This window comes from Neofelis nebulosa, chromosome 2, assembly GCF_028018385.1.
Source record: "Neofelis nebulosa isolate mNeoNeb1 chromosome 2, mNeoNeb1.pri, whole genome shotgun sequence".
NCBI lineage: Eukaryota > Metazoa > Chordata > Mammalia > Carnivora > Felidae > Neofelis > Neofelis nebulosa.
Window position 1 is genome coordinate 54,683,075 of NC_080783.1, and position 27,453 is coordinate 54,710,527.

Below are 27,453 nucleotides of genomic sequence, written 5' to 3' on the forward strand. Positions count from 1 at the left end.
TAACAGTTTTTATATTTACATTCATGTCTTTGTCTGATTTTGGTACCAATGTGTAGTGCTAGCTTCATAAAATCAGTTGGGGAGTGTTCCCTCCTCTCTATTTTCTAGAGTAGTTGTTTAGAATTTATATTAATTCCCTTATAAACATTTGGTAGACTTCTCCAGTGTAAACCATCTGGGCTTAGATTTTTTTTTTTCAAATTTTGTAAATTGCAAGTTCATTTATCTTAATAATGTTTAAAGAGCTATTCATATTATCTGTTTTATATTAAGTGAGTTGTGGTAGTTTGTGCTTTTTTTTTTTAATTTTTTTTTTTTCAACGTTTATTTATTTTTGGGACAGAGAGAGACAGAGCATGAACGGGGGAGGGACAGAGAGAGAGAGGGAGACACAGAATCGGAAACAGGGTCCAGGCTCTGAGCCATCAGCCCAGAGCCTGACGCGGGGCTCAAACTCACAGACCATGAGATCGTGACCTGGCTAAAGTCGGACGCTTAACCGACTGCGCCACCCAGGCGCCCCTAGTTTGTGCTTTTTGAGGGAGTGGCCCACTTAGTCTGAGTTGTCAAATCAAAGTGGTTAGAAGTGTTCATAGTATTTCCTTATCCTTTTGCTGTCTGTAGTTGGTAGTGCTATTCCTGTTTCATTCCTGATATTGGTAATGTCTTCTTGCTTTTTTTTTCTTATTTTTTCTCGTTTTGGATTTATTTCGCTCTTCTCTTGAATTGGAACTTAGATTATTGATTTGAGATTTTTCTTCTTCTAATGTATTTAATGTTATAAACTATACTACAGAACTGCTTTAGTTGTGTTCCACACTTTTTGATATATAGTTGACCCTTTAATGGCAAGAGTTTATTTAATTTATTATTATTTTTTAATGTTTATTTTTTGAGAGACAGAGACAGGGTGTGAGTGGGGTAGAGGCATAGAGAGAGAGGGAGACACAGAATCGGAAGCAGGCTCCAGGCTCTGAGTGGTCAGCATAGAGCCTGACACGGGGCTTGAACTCACGAACCGTGAGATCATAACCTGAGCCAAAGTTGGATGCCCGACCGACTGAGCCACCCAGGCACTCCTAACAACATGAGTTTAAACTGTGGGTCAACTTACATGGTTTTTTTTTTTTTTTTTCAGTAAATATATTGGAAAAATTTTTGGAGTTTTGTGACACTGTGAAAAAACTAGCAGACAAACTGTGTAGCCTAGAAATAACAACAACAACAACAAAAAATTAGAGGTATGTAACAAATGCATAAGATAATATGTAGATGCTAGTTTATCACTTACTAACATAAAATAAACACAAATCTTTTTTTTTTTTTTTTTTTAATTTTTTTTTTTTCAACGTTTTTTTATTTATTTTTTGGGACAGAGAGAGACAGAGCATGAACGGGGGAGGGGCAGAGAGAGAGGGAGACACAGAATTGGAAACAGGCTCCAGGCTCCGAGCTGTCAGCACAGAGCCCGACGCGGGGCTCGAACTCACGGACCGCAAGATCGTGACCTGGCTGAAGTCGGCCGCTTAACCGACTGCGCCACCCAGGCGCCCCAACACAAATCTTTTATAAAAAGTTAAAATTTATCAAAACTTATGCACACAAGTACTTCCAGACCATATGTGGCACCATTCCTAGTAAAAACTAAATAAACAAATATAAAGATATAAAGATGCAGTATTAAATCATTACTGCATAAAGTTAACTGTAGTACATATTGTACTACTGTAATAATTTTGTACCCACTTTGTTTCATATTATCTCACTCTTTGATGTCTAGCATTAGTAATGTGCATAACACGTACAGTTTTGTATCGGGTAAGACAATATTGATGTAGGGATTGACAGTTCATCTTTAAAAACAGGTACTGTAAACTTACACTATCAAAAAATGCAGTTCAGTATTGTAAATGTTTTTTCCTTAGGATTTTCTTAATATTTTCTTTTCTCTAGGTTATTTTATTGTAAGACTACAACATCTATAAAACAGATAAGACATGTTCGTTGATTTATGATATCTGTAAGGTTTTTGGTCAACTGTAGTCTGTTAGTAAAGTTTCTGGAGAGTCAAAAGTTACATGTGGATTTTCTACTGCCCGTAACCTGTTGGTGCCCGTAACCTGTTGGTGCCCATAACCATAACATTTTTTGAGGGGCAACTGTACTGTATTTTAGATGTCATTCAGTTCAGTGTATTTTTATTTTTATTTATTATTTTGTTTGTTTTGGGGGGGGTAGGGGCAGAGAGAGAGAGGGAGACAGAGGATCTGAAGCAGGCTCTTTGCTGACAGCAGAGAGCCTAATGAGGGGTTCGAACCCTTGAACCAAAAGATCATGACCTGAGCTGAAGTCAGACGCGTAACCATATTTTAAATTTCCCTTGAGACTTCTAAATAAACCCTGGGTCAAACAAGAAGTGTGTTACTTAGTTTCCAAGTAGTTGAAGATTTTTCCTTTTATTTTTCCCTTATGGAGTTTGGTTCTGTTGTTAGAAGATACTTTGTGATTTCGGTTATTTTAAATTCGTTGAGGTTTGCTTTGTGGTTCAGCATCTTTTTTTTGCTTTTTCTTTATTTTTTTAGTTTACATCCAAGTTAGCATATAGTGTGACAATGATTTCAGGAGTAGATTTTTTAATGCCCCTTACCCATTTAGCCCATCCTTCCTCCCACAGCCCCTCCGGTAACCCTCTGTTTGTTCTCCATATTTAAGAGTCTCTTATGTTTTTGTCTCCCTCCCTGTTTTTTATTATTCTTGTTTCCCTTCCCTTATGGTCATCTGTTTTGTATCTTAAAGTCCTCATATGAGTGAAGTCCTATGATATTTGTCTTTCTCTAATTTCGCTTGGCATGATACCCTCTAGTTCCATCCATGTAGTTGCAAATGGCAAGATTTCATTCATTTTAATTGTTGAGTAATAATCCATTGTGTATATATATATATATATATATATATATATCACATTTTCTTCATCCATCGATGGACATTTGGGCTCTTTCCATACTTTGGCTATTGTTGATAGTGCTGCTGTAAACATTGGGGTACATGTGCCCCTTTGAAACAGCATATCTGTATCTTCTGGGTAAATACCTAGTAGTGCAATTGCTGGGTCATAGGGTAGTTCTATTTTTAATTTTTTGAGGAACCTCCATACTGTTTTCCTGAATGGATGCACCAGTTTGCATTACCACCAGCAGTGCAAAAGAGATCCTCTTTCTCCACATCCTCACCAACATCCGTTGTTGCCTGAGTTGTTAATGTTAGCCATTCTGACAGGTGTGAGGTGGTATCCCAACATGGTTTTGATTTGTATTTCCCTAATGATGAGTGGTGTTGAGCATCTTTTCATGTGTCTATTAGCCATCTGGATGTCTTCTTTGGAGAAGTGTCTATTCATGTCTTTTGCCCATTTCTTCACTGGATGATTTGTTTTTTGGGTGTCGAGTTTGATAAGTTCTTTATAGATTTTGGATACTAACCCTTTATCTGATATGTCATTTGCAAATATCTTCTCCCATTCTGTTGGTTGTCTTTTAGTTTTCCTGATTGTTTCCTTCTCTGTGCAGAAGCTTTTTATTTTGATGAGGTCCCAATCGTTCAATTTTGCTTTTGTTTCCCTTGCCTTCAGAGACATGTTGAGTAAGAAGTTGCTGTGGCCAGGTCAAAGAGATTTTTGCCTGCTTTCTCCTCGAGGATTGTGATGGCTTTCTGTCTTATGTTTAGGTCTTTCATCCATTTTGAGTTTATTTTTGTGTATGATGTAAGAAAGTGGTCCAGGTTCATTTTTCTGTGTGTCGTTGTCCAGTTTTCCCAGCACCACTTGCTGAAGAGAGTATCTTTTTTCCATTGGATATTCTTTCCTCTTTGTCAAAGATTAGTTGGCCATATGTTTGTGGGTCAGGATCTATCTTGATGTGTGGTCTGTATTTCCATGAGTATTTGGAGAGAAGTATGTATTCTGGTGTTGATTGGTGGAGTGTTCTATAAATGTTGATTAGATTCTGTTGGTTGGTAGTGTTCTTGAGGTCTGTATCCTTCTGATTTCTGTGTAGTTGGTCAATCAGATGTTCAGGGAGGGATGTTGAAATCTCCAACTATGATTGAGGATTTGTCTAACTTTTTAGTTCTTTTAGTTTTTGCTTCATATATTTTTCACTTCTGTCAGTTGACACCTGCACATTTAGGATTGCTATGTCTTCTTGATGGCTTGACCGTTTTGTCATTCTATAATATGCTTTTCTGTCTCTGGTAAATGTCTTTGCTTTGAAGTTTGCTTTGTATAATATTAATGTAGCCATTTCTGCCTTCCTTTGGTTAATGTTTACATGATGTAATTTTTCACATTCTTTTACTTCCAGCCAGCCGTTATAGTTATATTTGAAGTGAGTTTTTTGTAGACATCATGTTTTTTAATTCACTGTGCTAATGTGTCTGAATGTGTTTAGACTTTTTAATGATGTTGTAGATGTGTTAGGGCTTAAGTTTGTCATTTAATATTTTTGTTTTCTGTTTACCTTTTTCATTTTTCTGTTTTCTTTCGGTTACTTGAGCATATTTTAGAAATTCATTTTGATTTATCAGTTGTGTTTTGAACATATCTCTTTGTATATCTTTTTTGGTGTTTGCTGTAGGGTATTGCAATCATACACATAACTTATTACAGCCTATTGTTCTCATCATTTTACCAGTTTTAGTGAACCATAGAAACCTTACCTCCTTCTATGTCCCTTTACCCTCCCCTGTTTATAATTGTCTAAAAATGTTTCCTGTATGTACAGTTAGAACCATATCAGACAGTTACAACTTTTGCTTCAATGTCAAACATAATTTAGAAAACTCAAGAGGACAAGGAAAGCGTATTTACCAATGTTTTTGCTTACTGTTTTCTTTTTTCTTTCCTGATATTCTAAAATTCCTTCTTTTATTATTTCCTTTCTGTTCAGAGGTCTTATTTTAGTTGAATTTGAAGGTATGTGTATGGGTGACGTTCACTTAGTTTTTTTTTTTGTTGTTTTCATCTTAGAAGGTCTTGATTTTCCTCTCATGACTGAATGATGTTTTTACTGAGTATAGGATTCTGGGTTGACAGTCTTTTCTTTCAGCACTTGAATAATATTGGCTTACTTCCTTATGGTCTTCATGGTTTCTGATGAGAAATCACTGTCATTTGAGTTGTTTTTCTCCTGTGGGTAAGGTTTTGATTTTTTTCTGAATGTTTTCTTTGTCCTTAATCTTCAGAAGTTTAATTATGTTGTGACTTGGCATAGATTTCTTTGGGTTTATCTAATTTTGGGTTCACTAAATTTCTTAAACCTGTAAGTTTATGTCTCTTGCCATATTTCTTAAGGTACTTTTTCAGTTGTCCCTTGCCCCCTTTTTGGGACTCCAGTGACACATATGTTAAGTCTTTTGTTGTTTCATGGCTCTACAAGGATCTCTTCATTTAGTTTTCAGTCTTGTTTTCTTCCTGTTTTTAATATTGGATAATTTATATTCTTTCTCTTTTAGTTCAGTGATTATTTCCTCTGTCTCTACTATTCTGCTTTGAGTCCATCTAAGCTTTTTCATTCAGTTATTGTATCTTTCAGTTCTAAAGTTTCCATCTGGTTCTTATATCTTCTATTTCTTTGCTCTCAGATTTTGTTTGTGGAGACTTTCTAGTTTTTCATTTGTTTTGGGCATGTTCATAATTGCTCGTTGAAATATTTTTATCATGGCTGCTTTAAAATCTTTGCCAGATAATTCTAACAGCTTTTCATGTGGTCTCCACTCACACAGTGGGGATGACAGGTCCTGGAGGGTGAGGATTCATTCTCAGATGAAAGTGTTGGATCCCTCCTTGGCTGTCTGTGATCCCACCTTACTTGACGGTCTTAGTGTACCTCATTACATATTCCTGAGGGTGGAAGTGTAGTCTACCCACTCAGGCTTTGTTGTCATGGGTGGGGTGGGGTCATGGTCTTTTGTATGGTGTTTAGTTACAGTAGTGCAGTTATTGTCTAAAAGTTTTCTCTGTTGCTAGACTACCCCTTCCTGGTCTTTGGCTAAAGAGAACAAGTTGGGGCCTTTTCTGGTTTGATCTGTTCGTGTTTGCAGGTAGTCAGCATTTTAGCTCCAAATGTGAGATAGATAGGTGAAGACCAAAGAAAACCCAGGGAATTCACCACTTTCATGTGTAAGCATTTTCAGTTGTACTTAGTGGGAGGAATGAGGAAAAAGTACATCTACTCCATCTTCTCAAAAGTGGAACACCCTGTCGTTCTTTAGTAGTTAGTTCTCCAGTAACAGACTAATAGTCTGTCATTCAGAGACTTTTCAGTCTGCACACAATCTTAGCTTTTCTTCCCATATCTAACTATCCCTATTTGTCTCCATCACACTGAACTTCCTCCTTTGTTCTAGACAGATTCTACACTTGTACTGTCTTTATATCATGGCCTTGATCAGTTTGTTCTGCCTGAAATACCCCAATTCTTCATCTCAAAGTATATTTCCTATCATCTTATAACTTGCAAGCTGTTAGTTGATGACTGCATCATCAACTATTTTGGAGAATTTGAAGCTAGAATTACTGTAAAATGTCAAAATAATATGTTTGTACTATAGGAGCCCCATACTCTTTCTAAAATAAGGTAATCACCATAATTTTAATTGTTAAAATATCTGCATCACCAACAAATGATAGTGGAGGACCTCCTTTTTGGTAAGTATAGATTTAAGTGTTTTCATACTGCTAGATGATTTATTTTTTTTAATTTTCATTTTTTATACTGCTAGATAACTTAAAGAGTAAATTAGTTGAATGACTGTTCTTTAAGAACAAAATGTTGTTAGTGCTAAATGATACCTTAATATTTTATTCTGTGTTAATAATTATAGAGACCTGGCTAATGGTTTTGAATCCTAGTATCACATTATGGTCATTGGGGAGCTTTGAAACAGTTCCTATGCCAGATCCAAATCCCAGATCTTCTGATCCACTTGGCCTGGACTGGATATTTTTTAAAAGCTCTCCAAGTGATTCTAATATGTAGCCAGATTGAGAACCACTAGTTTAGAATGATGCTATCAAAAAATACAAGTGAGCACTAGTGGTTTCTGTCACTTTTAAGGTTCTGTTCTGGAATGCTTCCAGCTGTGCAGCTTTGAACTTTTGTCTTTCATAGTTTTTACCTTAGCAGACTTTTAAAAACCCTATTGTACCTGGTACAAATGACTCACTTGTGTGATTGTATTATGAAGCATTACATGAAATCTGATCTGATTTGCAAAGAGAAGACATTTTATGGAAAATGTATTTTGTAAGTAACTTAAAATTTCCAAGTCTATTTTAATTCTCTCTTGATCTTATTTTTTATAATATGGTTGTAAGAACACTGCGGATTATATGGCATTCTATTGTGTAGTCCATTTAAACTAGAGTTTTGTTAAATTATAGTATTAATCTTTGAGTATTTACTTTTTGTTAAGCGCTGAGAGAGAACATAATAAAATATAGTACTTTAGCTAGGTGTAAAAAAGGAATTTACTATTAGAGCAGAGAAATCAGACATTGGCAGTGATTAGTAAATATGGCACTCTTGAATGTCCTATGATAAAATTGGTAGACATTTGGCATCTAAGTAGTTGTGTATTTTAACTTAAGAGGTTGACAGGACTTTAAGTTTCTTTTTTAAAAAATTTTTTTTTTTTAATGTTTTTTTTTTTATTTATTTTTGGGACAGACAGAGACAGAGCATGAACGGGGGAGGGGCAGAGAGAGAGGGAGACACAGAATCGGAAACAGGCTCCAGGCTCCGAGCCATCAGCCCAGAGCCTGACGCGGGGCTCGAACTCACGGACCGCGAGATCGTGACCTGGCTGAAGTCGGACGCTTAACCGACTGCGCCACCCAGGCGCCCCTTCAGGACTTTAAGTTTCAATAAGAAAAGCAGTTAGGGCTAAAGGGAAAAGGCAAGTTAGAGAAAGAGGAAAGTAAAAAGAGGTCAATTAATAGAGAACATTAGAGAAAAAAATAGGATCAAAGCAAGAATTCAATTAACTCTGGTGACAACAAAGCCTTTCCCCTGAGGAGGAAGAAATTAGGTGCTCCATTTCTTTATTTTAGGGACACATACTCAGTTTGCTTTGTTACCTATGACCTTTATAAAATACACAAAGAATTATAAGATGACATGGACTTTTTTCTGCAGTTAGTATTTAGTAATAAACTAGTTTTGTATAGAAACTGGCATGGCTATGAGGGAACTATTTGAAAAGAGCTGTACTTTATATTAAGAAAACTTTAATGCATGGGCGCGTGGGTGACTCAGTTAAGCGTCCGACTTTGGCCCAGGTCATCATCTCATGGCTCATCAGTTTGAGCCCTGCATTGGACTCTGTGCTGACAGTTCAGAGCCTGGAGCCTGCTTCAGATTCTGTGTCTCCTCCTTTCTCTGCCTTCCCCCCACTCTCTCTCTCAAAAATAAATAAACTTCTCTCTCTCTCAAAAATAAATAAACTTTAAAAAAAACCTTTTTTTAAAAAAGAAAACTTTAATGCATTATAGTAAGAAAGTTATTGGATTATTGTCAAGTTACTTGTTAAATTTTCTGATTTTTTAAATGTATAGTGTATGCTATAAGTATAATGCTTTTTTTTAATATATATATATATTTTTTGGAATATAAAAATTTTTATGGAATTTAATTCATGATCAAGACTTTGAAGGGAATTTCATTCATGGTCATAGAACTTTCAAGAGAAGGCATTAGTTTTCAGTACAGCAACCATTTTCTAAGGGTGTATTAGTGCCATTATACTTAACTATCGTTTCAGAATTTGTTGCCACAGTTGTAGCTCTGTCCTTCTGGTAGGCAATAAAGCTATTAAGCCCTGTGGACTCTTGTCTGTGGTGAACAGTGGTAGGGGAAGTCTTTGTGCTCCCAGACCTTGAGGGGAAATCTTGAAGTACCCTTCATGCTACTGAAAATAGGCCTTTTGCCATATAAGGTACATAGGTCTGATTATCAGGGCTTATTCTGAAAAATAATCTTTCTTTATTCTAAGGAAAATCAGTCATTTTGGAAATTCCCACTTAAAATATCTCCAGATGAATTCAGCCATTTCTCTTAAATTCATGGAGTCCCTTCTATGCTTCACACACTGTACTTGTCACTTGTAGGGAGAGGGCAGACATATAGTGGAAATTAAAACTGACACAATCCTGAATTTCTGGAGCATATGCTTTTAATGATAGATGCTAAATTTTATGCTTGGAAATATATTTAGGCTATGATAGAAACATGTAGGAGGGGCCAGGTAAGTGAGGGTCAGATCATGCTTGGTCCCCAAAATGCTAAGACAAAGTGATCATCAGAAAAACCAGAAGGACAAGGTATCAAAGACACCAACAGTCCTAATTTCTGTAGTTAGGATTTTGCATATTTGTATGTGACAGCATTTTTTCATGGAAGCTTTAACATGGATTATTGTCATTGATAATTTGAGGATCTCTTAAAATTAGTTTCACTTATCCCTGTAATGAGTATACTAGAAGGGGGTGCAAGTGTATCATTATAATATTTTTCTTTAAGGTTTTTCTTCTTGATGTTTATTTACTTACAGAGCATGCATGCACAAGCAGGGGGAGGGGCAGAGAGAGAGGGAAAGAGAATCCCAAGCGGGTTCCACACTGTTAGCACAGAACCTGACATGGTGCTCCATTCCACAAACCGAGAGATCATGACCTGAGATGCAATCAAGAGTTGGACCTTAACCGACTGAACCCCCCAGGTATCCCAAGGACCCTTATTTGTTGGGTAATTCAACAAATAAGAATAAGTTAGTCTTTTCTGTCAGTGAGTTCCCATTCACCTTAGAATGTGAGATAGTTGTACTGTGTAATAAGTATAATAAGAGAAGGTGTAAGATAAAATCATAGCATGAAGGAAGGAGAGAATAGTTACTCATCCTCACATTGAGTGTTGTGTCAGGGAAGCTTTCACAGACAAGGTGAAGCTTAAGTTTTAAAGAATAAATAGGAATTTCTGTAGACAGAAGGGGATTTCAACAGAGAAAACCGCATATGCCAGAGCACCAACAATGAAATACCATTGCAAGTTCAGAGAACTGCACTCGGTTTCTTGACGGTGAGGAGGATGTGAGGTAGAAAGAGTCAGGGGCATGATCTGGAAAAGACTTAAATCTGGCGGAAGAGTTGGCTGTGGAGGACTGTTCAAAATTTTAGAGTAGAGTAGTGAGGTGGTTAATTTTGCAAGTGTGAAAGAGGAGATTCTGGAATTGGGAATCTTTCAGAGGTTATACAGTAATTGAGGCAATAGTGCTGTTGAAGAGAAGAGGATAGGGTTGGCAGGTTATATGGCCATTTGTAGAGAGGTTATAGGAAAAGAATAACTTGAAGGTCTATCCTTGGTTTTTAGCTTTGGCTTTTATTATAATGTGTATGTGGGTGCACACCTTGGGGAATGATGTAGGAAGGCTTATTATCAAATATTTAATTTTACCCAATTTTTATATTTTGAAATAACTTCAGACTTACAGAAAAATTTCAAAAATAATTCAAAGAATTCTATTTACTCTTCAACTCAGATTCCTCAAATGTTAGCTTTTTAACATGTTTATTTACTTTTGAGAGTGAGTGCACACATGTGCATGCATGTACGTGAGAGAATGGGGAAGGGGCAGAGAGAGATGGAGAATACTAAGCAGTCTCCGTGCCATCAACACAGAGCCCAACACAGGGCTTGATCTCACGACAGTAAGATCATGACATGATCTGAGCTGAAATCAAGAGTTGGAAGCCCAACCAACTGAGCCACCCCACGTTTGCTTTTTATAAAGCAGTTGAATACACAGTTTTTCTGAGCCATTTGAGAGCAATTGAAGACATTGTGTCCTTTTGTCCCTAAATAATATTCAGGGTGCATTTCCCAAAAACGAAGCCTATTTTTTTCTTTTTAATGTTAGTTTATTTTAGAGCAAGAGGGAGAGGCAGAGCGTGAGCAGGAGAGGGGGAGAGAGAGAGAGAGAGAGAGAGAGAGAGAGACAGACAGACAGAGAGATGTAGAATCTGAAGCAGGCTCCAGGCTCTGAGCTGTCAGCACAGAGCCCAATGTGGGGCTCGAACGCACAAGCTGTGAGATCATGACCTGAGCCGAGGTCTGACACTTAATCGACTGAGCCACCCAGATGCTCTAGGATATTTTCTTATGTAACCACAGTATAGTGATCAAATCAGGAAGTTAACATTGATACAGCATTGATTTTATTCAGATTTGCTGAATTTTAGAGGGTGCCTGGGGAGCTCAGTTGGTTGAGCATCTGACTCTTGATTTAGGCTCAGGTCATGATCCTAGGGTCGTGTGTTTGAGTTCCATGTTGTGCTGTGGCTCTGTGCTGACAGCATGGAACCTGCTTGGGATTGTTTGTCCTGTCCCTGTCTGTCTCCCTCCACCCCTCTCCTCTGCTTGCATGCTTTCTCTCTAAAAATAGATACATTTTAAAAATTCAAATTTGCTGAATTTGATAATGTCCTTTTGAGTGAATGATAAACTACCCTTCCCTCCCCCCGCCCCGTGCATAGGGTCCAGTCTAGGATTGTGTATTTTCATTTGTCATACCTTTTTAATCTTCTTTGGTCTGCTTTGTGTTTCACAATAGGACATTTTTTAAATATATATATATATAATTTTATAAAGTTTGTTTTGAGACAGAGTGTGCATGGGGGAGGGGGAGAGAGAGAGAGAGAGAGAGAGAGAGAGAGAGACAGACAGACAGACACTATCCCAAGCAAGCTCCTCGCTGTCAGTGTAGAGACCAACATGGGGCTCAAACTTACGAACCATGAGACTGACCTGAGCTGAAACTGAGACGCTTACCCAACTGAGCCATCCAGGCGCCCCCATGAGAGGACATTTTCGAAGAATACATGTCCACTGTTTTGTAGAAATATTGTCCCTTTTTTTTTTTTTTTTAAATTTCCTCTTGATTAAATTTAGTTTGTACACTTTTGGCCAGAATACTCCAGAAGTATATCCATATATTATATCTGGAGGCCCATGCTATTGTTGTTCTATTACTAGTGATGTAAATTCTTATTAGTTGGTTATGGTGGCATCCTCTAGGTTTCCCCACTGTAAACTTACTTTTTTTTGCATTTGTAGTTAATAAATATCTTTAAGGGAGATACTTTGAGAATTTCTAAATATTTTATTTCTCATAACTTTTTTACCCATGAATTTCACCATACAATGATAATTCTTACCTGTATTATTCTTTGTCTGACACGTACCCGTACATTTTTGAGCACTTTATATTCTGACAATAAGATGTTCCAGAGTCATCTTATATTTTCTTTACCTCGTCTTGGAATCTGCCATTTTTTTCAAGGAGTCCTGATTATTTTTAGTGGGAACAGTATTCAGAAGTCAAGGTTCAGAGGCACCTTGGTGGCTTAGTTGGTTAAGCATCCGACTTGGGCTCAGGTCATGATCTCAGAGTTTGTGAGTTTGAGTCCGCTCTCAGGCTCTGTTCTGATTGTGTGGAGCCTGCTTGGGATTCTCATGCTCTTTTCTGTCTCTGCTCCTGCCAATCTCTCACTTTCTCTCTCTATCTCTCTCAAAATAAATAAACTTAAAAAAAAAAAATCAAGATCTAGGCATCTGTGCTCATTGCTCCTGAGATTTTGTTGATCTTTAGGCCTTTGTATTAGGATTCTCCAGAGAAACAAAACCAATAGGATATATGCATAAGGAGATTTATCATAAGAAATTGGCTCATGTGACTGTGGAGGCTTCAGGTCAGTCTGCATGGTAGGGTGGCAGGCTGCTGAGACTGAGGGAGAACCGATGATCCAGTTCAAAAGCTATCAGGCAGGAAGAACTGATGTTGCAGATTTCGTTTGAAGGCAGTCTGTTAGGGAATTCTCTCCCATTGGGGAAGGGTCAGTCTGTTTGTTTTATTCAGGCCTTCAGGTGATTAGGTGAGGCTCACCCACAAGATGGAGGGCAGTATACTTTACCAATTAAAATGTTAATTTCATCAAAAACTCTTGTAGGAACATTCAAAATAATATTTAATTAAATATCTGGGCACTCTGTGGCCTAGTCACATTGACACATAAAATTAATCAGAAAATTCTCAGTGGACAGAGCTATGTAACATATACACATACCTCTATAAATGTTTTAAAGTTTTTTGAGTATATATTAACGTTTCCTATTCCAGCTATCATTATGGGGTTCATTTTAGCCTCCTTCCCACCTTCCATATTTGTAACTTCCTTTGACAGTGAGAAGTCTGGCTCTCATTATTCAGTTTACTTACTTATTTGCTCAATCTTAGAATACACAGAAAGTAATTAAGACTTGCTAATTCTTAACACTGTAAAACCAAACAAACTCATTTATTGGAGTTCAGTATTTATTTACAGTTTTGTTTACAGCCTTAGAGTATATGGTAAAACTATTTTGTTCAAAAGTTATTTGGGTTATTTCTCCCCTCACACTGCCCCATTTAGTGCAGTATGTTTGTCATTTGAAATGCCATTAAGATATTTCTTTCCATTTGATTTCAATTATGGGATTTATTTTCCTCTCATCCTTTTAATCTTGTTATATTTCTTTGAGTATGTGAAACATTAGCATGGTTCCAAAAGTCAGAACTACACAGAGTCATCTCTTTTCCTTTTCCAGCTTCCTATGCATTGCACCCATTCTCCCCTACTTTCTGTAGGCAGTTACTCTACTTTATCACCTATTTTGTTTCTCTTTGCACAGAATGAACAGATAAATGTATATATTTTTTATTTTTTAATACACAAAAAGTAACCCAGTACAGACATTGTTTTGCACTAGTTTTTTCATGTAACAGTGTATACTGGATATCCATGTTATTTTATGGAGGTCCTCTTCATTCTTTTTTAGAAGAATTGTGTGGATATACTCATTCTTTTTTTTAAATTGTTTTTAATGTTTATTTCCGAGAGAGAGACAGAGCGTGAGCAGGATAGGGTCAGAGAGAAGAGGGAGACTCAGAATCTGAAGCAGGCTCCAGGCTCAGAGCTGTCAGCACAGAGCCTGATGTGGGGCTTGAACTCACAAACCAGGAGATCATGACCTGAGCTTAACCGACTGAGCCCCCCAGGTGCCCCACTCATTCTTTATTAAACTTCTCAATTTCTCTGGACATGCAGGTTGTTTGCAGTTGTATTTTCCAATTTGTATGTACTATAATGAATAATCTTGTGTAACATGTATGGGTTCCTGGGTAGCTCAAACGTTCAAGCATCTCAATTTCAGCTCGGGTCATGATCTTGCAGGTCATGGGTTCCAGTCCTATGCTGGGATCTGTGCTGAGAGCACAGAACCTGCTTATAATTCTGTCCCTCTCTCTCCTCCTCTTACCATGCACACTCTCTCTCCCTCTCTCAAAATAAATACATAAACTTAAAAAAAAAAAATAAAGTTTTTTGATAGCCTTGTACTAGAAGGACGGGTTGGTCAGAAATAATATCCTTGGTTCACACATTCCATGTTTCCGGTGTGGTCTTGCAGTATATATTGTTTTTGAGAAGTCTGTTACCAGCCTTATTTTCTTTGTCCTAAGTTATGTGATCCTTTTGCTTGGAATCCCTGGTTTTATTTTTCCTTTTATTTTTAAAGTCTAATAGTTTTACTGGGATTTGTCTTAGAGTTTATTATAGTAGGTCAATTTTCCCTGCCTTCTAGTGGATCCTTTTCGTATGTAAAATTGGGTCTTGTTTCTGAAGTTTTTTTGGATTATAGTTTTAAACATCAGTTCCATTCTAACGTTTTGGTTTTTTTTTTCTTCAGGGGCTTCATGTATGCACAATTATATCTTATTTGTCTTCCATTTCAAAACTTTCTATTTTTACTTCATTGTCTCATTTTTATTCTTTTGCTTTCAGTCAGTGTATTTCATTAAATTTTTACTTGATTTGGGGGCACCTGTGTGCCTCAGTCAGTCAGGCCCTGCACTGATAGCACAGAGCCTGCTTTGGATTCTCTCCCTCTTCTCAAAATAAATAAACAAGAAATTTTTTATTTGAATTTATTGTTGAGCACCTTGTAATTTCATCTTCAGTTCTGATGTGATTTTTTTCTTCTGTTTCTTACCTGGGTTTAGTCACCTCTTTTTTCATTTTATTTTGCTTTTGTCCATTTTTTTTGTTTGGTTTTTTTTTTGGTTCCAACTGCCTGTTTAAAGAGATAACAATTCAGTTTGGAGTGTTTATTAAAAGTTTTCTGCTTTGTTGTTTTTTTGGGGGTACTTTCCATCAGCTTAATTGTTCTGATTTTATATTTACAGTAGTTTCACGTAGATGAAGATTGCTTATGCCTCTGCATTTCTATGAGCAAGGCTGATGTTTTAGGGGGGGTTTATAAGAATGCTAATTCAAGATACCCTCTGTCACTGTAGTAAAATATGGTTTGTTAGATGTCTTTATAAAATAATTCTTGTAGGAGAGAGGGTTATGTGTCTCTCAGTTTGCCTCAGTGGTAGATATGTGGCGATTGCTGGGAGGTGGGAGAATCAGTCCTAGGAAAGGGTTCTGGATGGGTGATACAGGGGTCCCTGTAAGCACTGAAGCTAATGTAATGAGCTTAAGCTAAAGGGGAGATTCTGGCATATCACCCTACACAGAACTGTAGCTAGGTCCTCTTGAGGTAAGAAGTAAAGCAACTTGTTGAAGGTCACAGCTCACAAGGGACATAGTTCGGATATGTCCCTTGTCAGTCTGACTCTAGTCTTAATCATGACACCCTGCTGCCTCTGCTTGTTTTCAGGAGCTCCACAAGCGGTATTGAAGTCATTAAAAACAGGAAGTGCTGCTTTGATGCCGCCTATTTTAATGGTATGCTTTGTATTAGAAGCCCTGGTCACTTCAAGAAAGCCCTTTTAAACTTAAATCATTTTTTAACAATTTTCTTTCTTTCTTTCTTTCTTTCTTTCTTTCTTTCTTTCTTTCTTTCTTTCTTTCTTTCTTTCTTTCTAAAGATATTTTATTTTATTTTAAATGTTTACTTTTGAGAGAGTGAGAGCAGGGGAAGGGCAGAAAGGGGGTGGGCAGAGGATTTGAAGCAGGCTGTGTGCTGACAGCAGAGAGCCTGATGTGGGACTGGAACTCACAAACTATGAGATGATGACCTGAGTGAAGTCGATGCTTAACCGATTGAGCCACCCAGGCACCCCACCATCATTTCTCATTTAAAAAATTTCAGTGTTTGCACGTTGTGTGTTACTACGAAAAATGTTCATAATTGCTGTTGCCGTAAACCTCACATCTAGAGCACAGTATTAATTAGTTGATGGCAGAAGTTATATTGCCTCAATTATTAGAAATACTTGCTAGCAAAAACTTTTTTTTTTTTTTTTTTTTTTTTTTGAATGTGTAGAGGAATCCCAGAGTTTCCTTTATGGTTCTTTTGTGATTTTTCCAGATCAGATAATCAGCCAGTGAGAGATGGGTGCTAGATTCAGGAGCCGTCTAAATAGCACAAGAGGGGTGCCTGGATGGCTCAGTTGGTTAAGCATCTGGCTCTTGATTTTGGCTCAGGTCCTGAACTCACGGTTTGTGGGTTCCAGCCCTGTGTTGTGCTCTGGGCTGAGAGGGTGGAACCTTCTTGGGATTCCGTGCACACACACCCCCCCCGCCCTTCCCCTGCTCCCCCCCCCAATAAATAAATAAGAACTTTTTCTAAAATTTTTTTTTTTAACGTATATAGACACAGCATGAGCAGGGGAGGGGCAGAGAGAGGAGGAGACACAGAATCCGAAGCAGGCTCCAGGCTCTGAGCCGCCAGCACAGAGTGCAACATGGGGCTCGAACTCACAAACTATGAGATCATGACCTGAGCCAAAGTCAACGCTTAACCAACTGAGCCACCCAGGCGCCCCAATAAATAAAAACTTTTGAAAAAATAAATATTGCAGGAAAGAACTACGAACTGGAAAGTATTGATAGATACTAAAGTGAGAAAGTGAGGTGGAAGAGGGGATGATGGTGAATACTGTAATAAAAGTGATGATAGAATTTCAGAAAATGGAAAAATGTTCATATTATATACAGTGGCTTTTTCCAAATGTTCATGAAAACTCACTTAGGCTGTAAGGATAGTAAAGTTAAATAAGCCACTTCTAAAAGCCAGAGGTTATACAGTGGGTTGTAGCATAAAGCAGGCTTTATACAGTGCTTCTTTTCATTCATGATCTTGATGGGCCAGGTCCCAAGATGTTTCAGTAAAGGTTCCTGAACTATGTAATTTAATATTCTGCTCAAAGTAAATGCATGCTCTATTCTTAGTGCTTTGTCAAGTTAAAATTATTTAAGCTTGTTTTCTCCTGTTTCCTAATTGTTGTGCCCAGTGACTCTGAAATGAGAAAACTGTGATGGGATCATAAGAAGGGAGTTAATTCAGCAAATAATGTGCGTTGGTCATGTGCCAGATATTGTCCTGGACAGATGCACGCATTCATTCAAACACATTCAGATCTAACACCTACTTTTGATTTCAGACATAACCTTTTTGGTTCTATTGACTTTAGCTAAAATAAATTGTTACTAAATTTGGAACTGTGCTCTTAAGTGTTGAAACGTGTGACATGCAGAACGTTTGGACTTTTGTGGGCTAATCCATATAATATTTAATTGATTCTTCTCCTAGGAGATCTGCCTGGTCTCTGACCAACCACTGCTGTTGACATGTTACAGTGAGTGCCTATTGTGGACGTACGCTTTTGCTTTTCTTAGTAATTTAATTAAAAATAGTATAATATGGTCATGGTGATAGAGTGAGAGGGAGACTGCTGAGGAAATGACCCCAGTCATAAGGTATGAAAGACCTGAAGAGACAGGGAACAAAAGTTTTGCCTACCTGTCTGCTTCTTTTTATCTCCTGGTTTCTGCATTTTGACAGAATTGATCTCTTCCTTCTCAGCAGTTTTACATGAGGACCAAATACTCAGATCTTTCTCCATAAAGGTTTTAGAATATGATGGTGACTATGTGAATATTTAAAAATTATATGTAGTCTACTTCTTGTGTCTTCTTGATTTTGAAATAAAATATTGCTAAGTGCAACAGAATTTTAAAGGATTGTGGCTTCCTCTTTTTCGGGATTGGCATGTTTAAGATTGAGTGTTCTTAATCTTATCAGAAATTTTTGATCATACAAAAACAGAATAGTAAAACGAGCCACTATTTACATATTGTCTACTTTCAACAATTAACACGTTGCCAAGTCTGTTCTATGTATATCCCTCCCCTGCCCCATTATTGACTCAGATTCCAGACAAATTCTATTTGCAAATATTAAAAGTCAGTGTTACTAGACAATAGGAGACTCCCCTAACAACGTTCATGTCATTAAATTTTAAAAATGAACAATCTGTTCAAGAACTGTTAAAGATTTTATTCATTTTATAATAAAAGTTACTACATTAAACAAGAGCATGGGAACTAATGTATTTAGGCCTTGGGCCCAGCCTTGGGTTTAAATTCTAGTTTTGCTGTTTATGAACTACATGACTTTGGGCAGGGTGACCTCTCTTCATCTCACTAAGTCTCAGTTTATTCAGCTGTTAAGTGGTGACAACACTAATTCTAATAGTATTGTTGTGAGTTCTAAATGAAGCAGCAAACACAAAGTGATTATATATTGCCTTATAGAACATTTTTAGCACTGTTAGTCATTTTTTTTTTTTTTTAAGTTTATTTATTTAGAGAGAGAGCGCGCACACACGTGAGCAGGGGATGGGGAGAGAGAGAATCCCAAGCAGGCTCTGTGCTGTCAGTGTCAAACCCAGGACCGTGGGATCTTGACCTGAGCTGAAATCAACAATTGGACGCATACAAGACTGAGCCACCCAGGTGCTCCAGAATTGTACATCATTTTTATCCAGATTTCCCCAATCTACAAAATAGACAATTCTATTTACTTTTTTAAATTATTTTTTGGCAGTTTTATTGAGGTAAAATTTATATGCCATAGAATTCACCCATTTTAAGTGTATAATTCAGTGATTTTTAGTAGATTTGCAGGGACTATCACCATAATTTGATCTTATAACACTTTCATCACCCCAGAAAAGAATCCTTACACCCATTACCAGTCATTTCCCACACCTACTCCAGCCCTGGGCAACCATTAACTTACTTTCTGTCTCTATGAATTTGCCAATTTGGGATATTTAATATAAGTGGAATCCTGTAACATGTGACCTTTTGTGTCTGGCTTCTGTCACTTAGTATGTTTTAAGGTTCACTCATGTTATACCATGTATCAATACTTCACTCCTTTTTCTTGCCAGGTAGTATTCTATTACATGGATAATACCACATTTTGTTTATCCATTCAGAATTGATGGACTTTGAGAGTGTGTGAGAGTGGGCGGGGGGGGGGGGGACAGTGAGAGAGAGAGAGAGAGAGAGAGAGAGAGAATATCTTAAGCAGGCGCTCCATGCTCAGTGCATGGGGCTTTATCCCACGACCCTGGGATCATGACTTGAGTGGAAATCTAGAGTCAGACATTCAACCAACTGAGCCACCCAGGCGCCCGATTTGTGTGTTTTTAATTTATATTTTATTATATGATAAAATAATACGGTGGAGAGAAGCACTGTGCAAGGTTTTAGGATTTCCTGAAGCTGGGTTTAATGTTATTTGCCATGTAGCCTTAGGAGGGTAAATATATGTCCTCTAGATCTCAGTTTCTGTTTTAGGTTTCATGTTTGTGTCCCCCCCCCCCCCCCCCCAAATTCGTGTGTTGAAAACAAATCCCCAGCGTGAAGGTATTTGGAGGTGGGCCTTGGTAGGTGATTAGTGTGCTCTTATAAAAGAGACCCCATTAGAACTCCCTTGCCCTTTCCACCATGGGAGGACACATGTAGAAGACGGTCCTTTTGTAGAACAGGAGTGGGCCTTCCATCAGGCACTGAATCCACCTGCATATTAATCTTAGACTTCTTGGCCTCCAGAAATATGAGAAATAAATTTCTGTTATTTATAAGGCACCCACTCTATGGTATTTTGTTAAATAGCAGCTTGAGCAGAACCATGAGAAATAAAGTTATTGTTTATAAGTTACTCAGTCTATGGTATTTTTGTTACAGCAGCCAAACAGACTAAGTTTCCTTATCAATAAAATGAAAAAGTTGGAGTAGATGCTCTCTATGGTTCTAAGTCTGTGATTTATAAATCTGTTAATTTCTGTATGATCTTGGGAAATTCTCTGTGCCTCACTTATCAGAAAAAATGGGGATACTAACAAAATAGTATGTTGTTGTGAGGATGAAATAAAATTCTTGAACATAAAAAAATGCCAGGGTGTATTAAGTTATTTGGTTGTAATGGGGTTGTGGCCATTTTAGTGTGTTGGACCAAGAAAGCCTTAGGAGGGGATGATTTGACTATGGCCTTTGGAAAATCATTGATAGTAAATCAGTAATTAGTGGAGGAGGGAAGTTTTACCTGCTAATACTAGGTGCTATTTGTTGAATGCCTACCATCCTGGAGTATATTAAACACTAACAGTAATGTTAGTTCACCTAATCCTCAGTCCTGTGAGCTCAGTGATTATGCCCCTGAAGAGAAATTAAAGGAATTGCCCAAGCCACCTAGTTAGTAAGTGGCTGCCTTGGAGTCCCACCTGGTCTCCAAGGCCATGGTCTTTATTTACTGCTGCACTAAACTGCTTTTCAGAGGGAACAGCTCTTTGAAACAGAATCCTATGGCAGGGAAATTCTTTAGTGGGGGAGGTCTTTGCTTGGGAAAGGTATCTGGTATTACTAATAGTCCTTATGAGGTATAAAAGAGGTGATTATTCTATAAATAGTTTTTATGCGCCTTAGATTACTTTGTTCCATTGATAGTGAAGTGACATTTCAGTTACTGAACAAGTTAAAGGATTTGTAGTATGTTCAGTATTGTTTTTGTAGTTTCACCTTAGAAACGTTAAACGTATCACATTTTTTTTTTATATACATTGTTTTTTAAATGAGACTTTTAGCATGATGGAAAATAACTCTTCACATGTTCCACTGGCTTCTTTCTGCCTGGTAATATTATAATTCCATTTTTGAGTAGTTTTCCAGTTTACAATTTTTTACCTTTTTTCCAGTGTGGTGTTTGCTATGTGCCTTATACTGACATTATATAAACAAAAAAATGTGATAGTGCCAAAATCTCAATTTGTGTTAGATTTCCCTTGTACAGAAGTTCCCTTGTGAATGTGTGGTATCCAGCATATAAATAATTGGTTACTAAAAATTAATTTGTATGCCAATTCTTTGGAATTAGGAATCTGATGATACGTAATGAACCTCTGTTCAAATCTGTTAAACTGTTTATATCTGGGATATTGGATTTTGTCTGAGATCAGCTCAATGAAAGGCATGTATGTCTTTGCCAAAGAGAGTAAGAACACTTCTGTCTACGATAAAGGCTGGGAGAGAGGAGTTTGGTGAGTACTCAGAGAAATTCTGAGGTGAAGAGGAGGGCAGGAGACGCCAATGGCAGGTGAAGAGGGGTTGGGATCTAGAAATGAGACCATGAGTTTGTGAAGTTATTAGGGTTGTGCATGCATCTTCCTCTGATGATGGAGAGAGACCTACCCAGCCAGGTGACCTCAGTAGACTTAATCATTGCCTTGGAAATGGAAGTGGCCCAGGCTTCTTGGAGCTAGTGTAAGACTGAGCCATGCAGGTAGAGAGCTCATCTGAGAGCTTTGGAAGCCTCTGAAGAGGCTCTAGCCAGGAGGTACTCTATAGCTGGAGATGCCAGAAATTACTTTCCTGGAATTCTATTCTTCTGTAATTCTCTAAAGCAATATTCCTTTTTCCTTTGCCTCCCCAGTTTTGGTGAAGCAGCCAAACTCCTGAGAATTAATATAAGGAGAAGAGGAGCCAGAGATTTGAAAAACTAATAGTGTTAAAGAATTTTTAAAGCTGGACCTTCAAAATGGAAGTTTGGAGCTGCTAAAGGTTTGGTAGAATAGCTAGAATTGTAGAGAAATATTTAAGGAGCTAATAAGTTCCTTACGTTTCTGACCTTGTAGACATCAGTGTCTGTGGCTCCTTCGAAAAATAGGCAGGGCTAGAATGGTGGTGTAGGAATAGCTATTTTTATTGTTTTTGAAAAGAGTTTTTAAGTGGTGGGCTATCATTACCATTAGCAGTAGGTTTTTGAATTTTTGAAGTTAAGTTACAGTATAGGACTTTTAATGTTCAAGCTGAACTTAATATAGAATTTTTTTCGGGGCGCCTGGGTGGCTCAGTCGGTTGGGCATCCGACTTCGGCTCAGGTCATGATCTCACGGTCCGTGAGTTCGAGCCCCGCGTTGGGCTCTGTGCTGACAGCTCAGAGCCTGGAGCCTGTTTCAGACTCTGTGTTTCCCTCTCTCTGACCCTCCCCCGTTCATGCTCTGTCTCTGTCTCAAAAATAAATAAACGTTAAAAAAAATAATTAAGGGGCGCCTGGGTGGCGCAGTCGGTTGGGCGTCCGACTTCAGCCAGGTCACGATCTCGCGGTCCGTGAGTTCGAGCCCCGCGTCAGGCTCTGGGCTGATGGCTCGGAGCCTGGAGCCTGTTTCCGGTTCTGTGTCTCCCTCTCTCTCTGCCCCTCCCCCGTTCATGCTATGTCTCTCTCTGTCCCAAAAATAACTAAAAAACGTTGAAAAAAAAAATAATTAAAAAAAAAAAATAATTAAAAAAATTTTTTTTCTTTCCAGATAGATTATTGATATTTTCATAGCAAACTTCAAATATTTCTCTTTCTAACCTTTCTTCCTTTCTCCCTCCATTATTCCTTGAATAAATAGGTCCTGATGCATCTGTAAAAGTGGTGTTATAAGGCCATACTTTAGCTTTCAATTTTATTTAGAGGAATTGCAATTTTGTCTAAATGTGTATTTTGGTCAAAACTAACCATTATTTTATCATTTTTATTTAAACTCTATCCAAAAAGATTGTTGTTCTTCCATTTAGAACTGTCAATATTGTTGTAAAACCAGTTAATAATCATACACTGGCATCTGCCATAATGAAAAATTACATACATTTTCAGCTTGTGATCTGCTTTTGATGTATCATTGTAAAGTTGAGTAATGTTTATTTCTGCATTATATATATAAATATAGGTATATATATATATATATATATATACACACACACACACACACACACACACACACACACATATGGTGAACCCAGTTAGATAGTGAGGATCTATATGTGTGCTTGCTTGTTTCCATCTCCACAATTGCTTTTATTTCGTAACAACAGAGGTATTCTGATCTGAGTTTAAGGACAGCTGTAGTATTTCTTCTGGAACTGCAGGCTAAGGAGCTTGCATTCTGATTTTGTTCATTGCCATTATGTGTCTACATGATGTAGACTTATTAGAGATGATTTAGTTAGCCTTAGGCTATCCTAATGGGTTTTCACTGGTTGTTAAAGCTCTTCGGAGAATCTAACTAAATTTTCCAAATAAACTGGTTGATTTATACTTATTGAGAGAGGAGTTCCAGTGCACCCACTCATGTCATCAATTACAATCTCTTATGAAGTGTAATTTGCCCAGTCTTGATTAAAAGGCTTGCAATTCTCTTTTCCTGATACTCAGCACATCCTCTGCTGCCCTCTACTGGCTGCCCTTTGGTAGCACCATTGATGTGCATCTAAGCACCATCACAGACCTGCCTTTCTCCAGCATCCCAATAATTTATATACCTGCTGGATCTGTGTGAGACTGTCCCAGTAGAAAGAAATTGGGAAAAGCTGCTTTGAAGGAAGAGCATGTACATGTGATCCTATGTTTGCAACACCACAAGGTGTTGACATCCAGGTACTTGTGATAATGATAGGATTCCTAGGGTGCTTTACTTTAGTGTTTGTTTCGTTATTTATACATTCATTTATTAGATACTTGTTGAATGCCAGGTCTGTCTAGCATCTAGCATTGTCTTGACCTGTTAGGTGCTTACTACCATTTTGTTAAATGAGGAATGAATACAAAGATAAATCTCTCAGACTTGGTCTCTGCTCTGTGGGGGGCAAGATGGCAATTTATTTGGCTGCCCCAATTTTCCTCTTTTAATGCTCCAAGATTTTGAGAGAGATACTCAAAGTAGAAGATGTTTACAGATATCAGTTGAAACTTCATTTCCTTTACATATCTAGTTCTCAGAATTCATAGTCTGTAACCATAAAGGGCTCTCTCTGTTTTAGATAGAATTTATTTTGCATCTAGGAATGATGATAATTTACTTCCTTGTTTTTTACTTTTGATTAAAGGTAACTTGCAGTCATGGTTGAATATTTTCTTCATATTCACTTGTCTTTAAGGCACCTTATTTGCTATAAACTCTGACTTTCTGCTTCTTTCATATTTAATAAATTGTAACAAAATAGGTCATTTTATTTTATTTTAATGTTTATTTATTTTTGAGAGAGAGCGTGTGAGGGGCAGAGAGGGAGATAGAGGATCCGAAGCAGGCTCTGTGCTCAGAGCACAGAGCCCAACATGGGCTCGAACCCACAAACTGCGAGATCACAACCTGAGCTGAAGTCGACGCTTAACTGACTGAGCCACCTAGGCGCCCCCAAAATAGGTCATTTTAAATGACCGTATGCGATATATGACATTTTCATTAAGCATGTTTTGAATTGTTTAATTCTTCCGTTTCTTAACTTCATTTAGCAAGTTTTTAAGAACGTTTTTTCCCTTGCTTTATCAATTAATTAAGGTCAGGTAAATATTCATCATTGGTTTCATTCCTTGTTTGAGAATATAATCCACTCAGATATATTTTGGTTGAATAAGCATCTTATGAAAAATACTGATCTATAACTATACGATTAGAGAACAGCCATGACTTTGTGTCATTTTACATTTTATTGTGATGATGGTATTGGATGGTTGTATTTTGCAAGATTTTCCTTTATTTTTTTGTGTTTTGTTCACTGTTTTAACTATCTGTGAGATATATAAGATGACCAGAGATAGGCAAATTTGTTTTTGTTATTTATGTCTGTGCTAATGACTAGCAAAATCTAAAATAACTTTTGAGGGGCTTCTGGGTGGCTCAGTTAGTTAAGCGTCCAATTTTGGCTCAGGACATGATCTCATGGTTCATGGGTTCAAGCCTAACAGCTCAGAGCATGGAGCCTGTTTCAGAATCTGTATCCGTCTCTGCCCCTCCCCAGCTCGCTCTCTCTCTCTCTCAAAAATAAATAAACATTAAAAACATTTTTAAAATAACTTTTGAAAAACTATTTTTAATTGGAGCTAGTAATACAGTAATCATTTTTCATTACTCTTCTCTTGTGACAGCAGTGAAAGATTGATGGAAAGGAGACTCTAGAAGGGTAAACATCACAGCTTTCATTTCTTGACTGCTTCGCATTTTATCCACCAGGTCATTTGAATTGACCTACATACCCCAGAACTGTATTTCTCATTACTTTAAGCTACTTCATCAGTTTCAACATATTCTTAAAAAAAAGAAAAAAAACAATTTAGTGTTTCGTCATGCTGTGGTGGTTCAGTAAAGTAATGGAAAGTTTGAATAAAGCATTCATCTCAGGAGACAGTGACAAAAAATAAGATTGCTTCTGGATATCATAGTGTGTGAAGGTACATCTAGACTGGGAACTGAGACCATCTTCCTTTTTCACTTTATATGGAGAATACAATGGTGAAAAATTTGGTACTTCTCAGTGTAAAAATCAATAACTTGGCTTGTAAACCTTGGATAACGCAGATGCTACTTTAAGGGTCAGCGGCAGCTGTCATTTCTTAGGCCTTGTGGGATCCTAGGAATTCCAGATGTTTTCTCATGGGTACTGGTTAATTGGGTTTTATTGTAGCAAGGCTGAAAACCTTAGTATTGACGGACATTTTCATTCAGAATAAATGGTAACAGATTTAAAAAAGCAGACACCATCTACAACTCTAAATTGGAGTTTTGCTTCCTGTATCAATCGAGTTTCTCCATTGACTAGATGAGAAGACTACTCTAGCTAACTTTTTTTTTCAACGTTTTTTTTTTTTGTTTTGTTTTTTGTTTTATTTATTTTTGGGACAGAGAGAGACAGAGCATGAACGGGGGAGGGGCAGAGAGAGAGGGAGACACAGAATCGGAAACAGGCTCCAGGCTCCGAGCCATCAGCCCAGAGCCTGACGCGGGGCTCGAACTCACGGACCGCGAGATCGTGACCTGGCTGAAGTCGGACGCCTAACCGACTGCCCACCCAGGCGCCCCTACTCTAGCTAACTTAAGTAGAAAGGGGATTTATTGGAAGGATATTATACAGCTCACAGAATTGATAAGGATGGTAAAGTAGGCTCAAAATAGTAAGGAGTCAAAGGCAGGTGGTTGTGCATCCGTGCCAAAAGAAAAGTCTGATTAGGAAGCCAGTTCTGTTTCTATGACTGAGTTGTACTTGTATTGGTATTACCCCTTCAGGGCTGAAATTCCTTTGTGGGAGCATCCCACTGACGTCCTAGAGCAGCAGGTCTCTTACTTCCAGCTTGCACAACTCTCTGAGATCAAAACTGTTTTTATAACAGTTCTTACATCACTTGCCATTTGCACTGATGATTGCAGAAGCAATGGTAGGCAAAAGTTGCCTTAGCATGAATCAAGATAGTAGCACGTATGTATATATGATATATACATATATATCATATACACATACACATGTATACATTATACATATAAACTATAAATGTATATTGTATATATATACATGTATATTATACACATATATGTCAAAAATTTTTTAATTTGCTTTTGAGACAGAGTGTGAGCAGGGGAGGCACAGAGAGAGAGGGAGACACAGAATCCAAAGCAGGCTCCAGGCCCTGAGCTGTTAGCACAGAGCCCAATGCAGGGCTCGAACTCACAGACCATGAGATCATGACCTGAGCCGAAGTTGGATGCTTAATCGACTGAGTCTCCCAGGCATCCCTATATATGAAAATTTTATCAAAGATTAAACTTCAGGTACCTGGCTGGCTCACTTAATGGAGCATGCAACTCTTGATTTCGGGGTTGTGAGTTTAAGCCCCATGTTAGGTGTAGAGATTACTTAAAAATAAAATCTTAAAAAATAAAGTTTAAGTTCCTCCCTGTCTATTGCCTTGACTTAATATTAGAATGTGGTTATCAATAGTGATAGCTCTCTTCCCGGAGCAGGCCCTTTATCGAAGTTATTTTAGGCAGCTGGGGGAAGGTCAGAGTTTTTTCCTGTGTCTTCTGTTTTAGCTCAACATAATTGTGCAAGGGGCATATCTTGGGGCAACTCATTCTGAACCCCGACATCATTGAGCTTTCAAATCTGGTCTCTGAAACAATGGTCACAAGAGAAGGGACCATAGATGTGAATCTGAGCTGTCTGGTTTTTGTAGGGCTGGCGAACTGATTGATCAG

At 37.7% G+C, this 27,453-nt stretch overlaps 1 protein-coding gene across 6 annotated transcripts in view; it reads left to right on the forward strand.

The window, feature by feature from the left end:
* Positions 1-27,453, forward strand: part of SESTD1 (SEC14 and spectrin domain containing 1) — a 149,956-nt gene that overhangs the window by 17,640 nt on the left and 104,863 nt on the right. The window contains exon 1 of one of the 6 annotated variants that reach the window (XM_058712677.1): positions 15,856-15,877. The exons of the other annotated variants lie outside the window; for them this stretch is intronic. The gene's annotated coding sequence lies outside the window, so the exon portion shown is untranslated. Of the gene's footprint in view, positions 1-15,855; positions 15,878-27,453 lie in introns of those variants that run through there. 6 annotated transcript variants of the gene reach the window in all.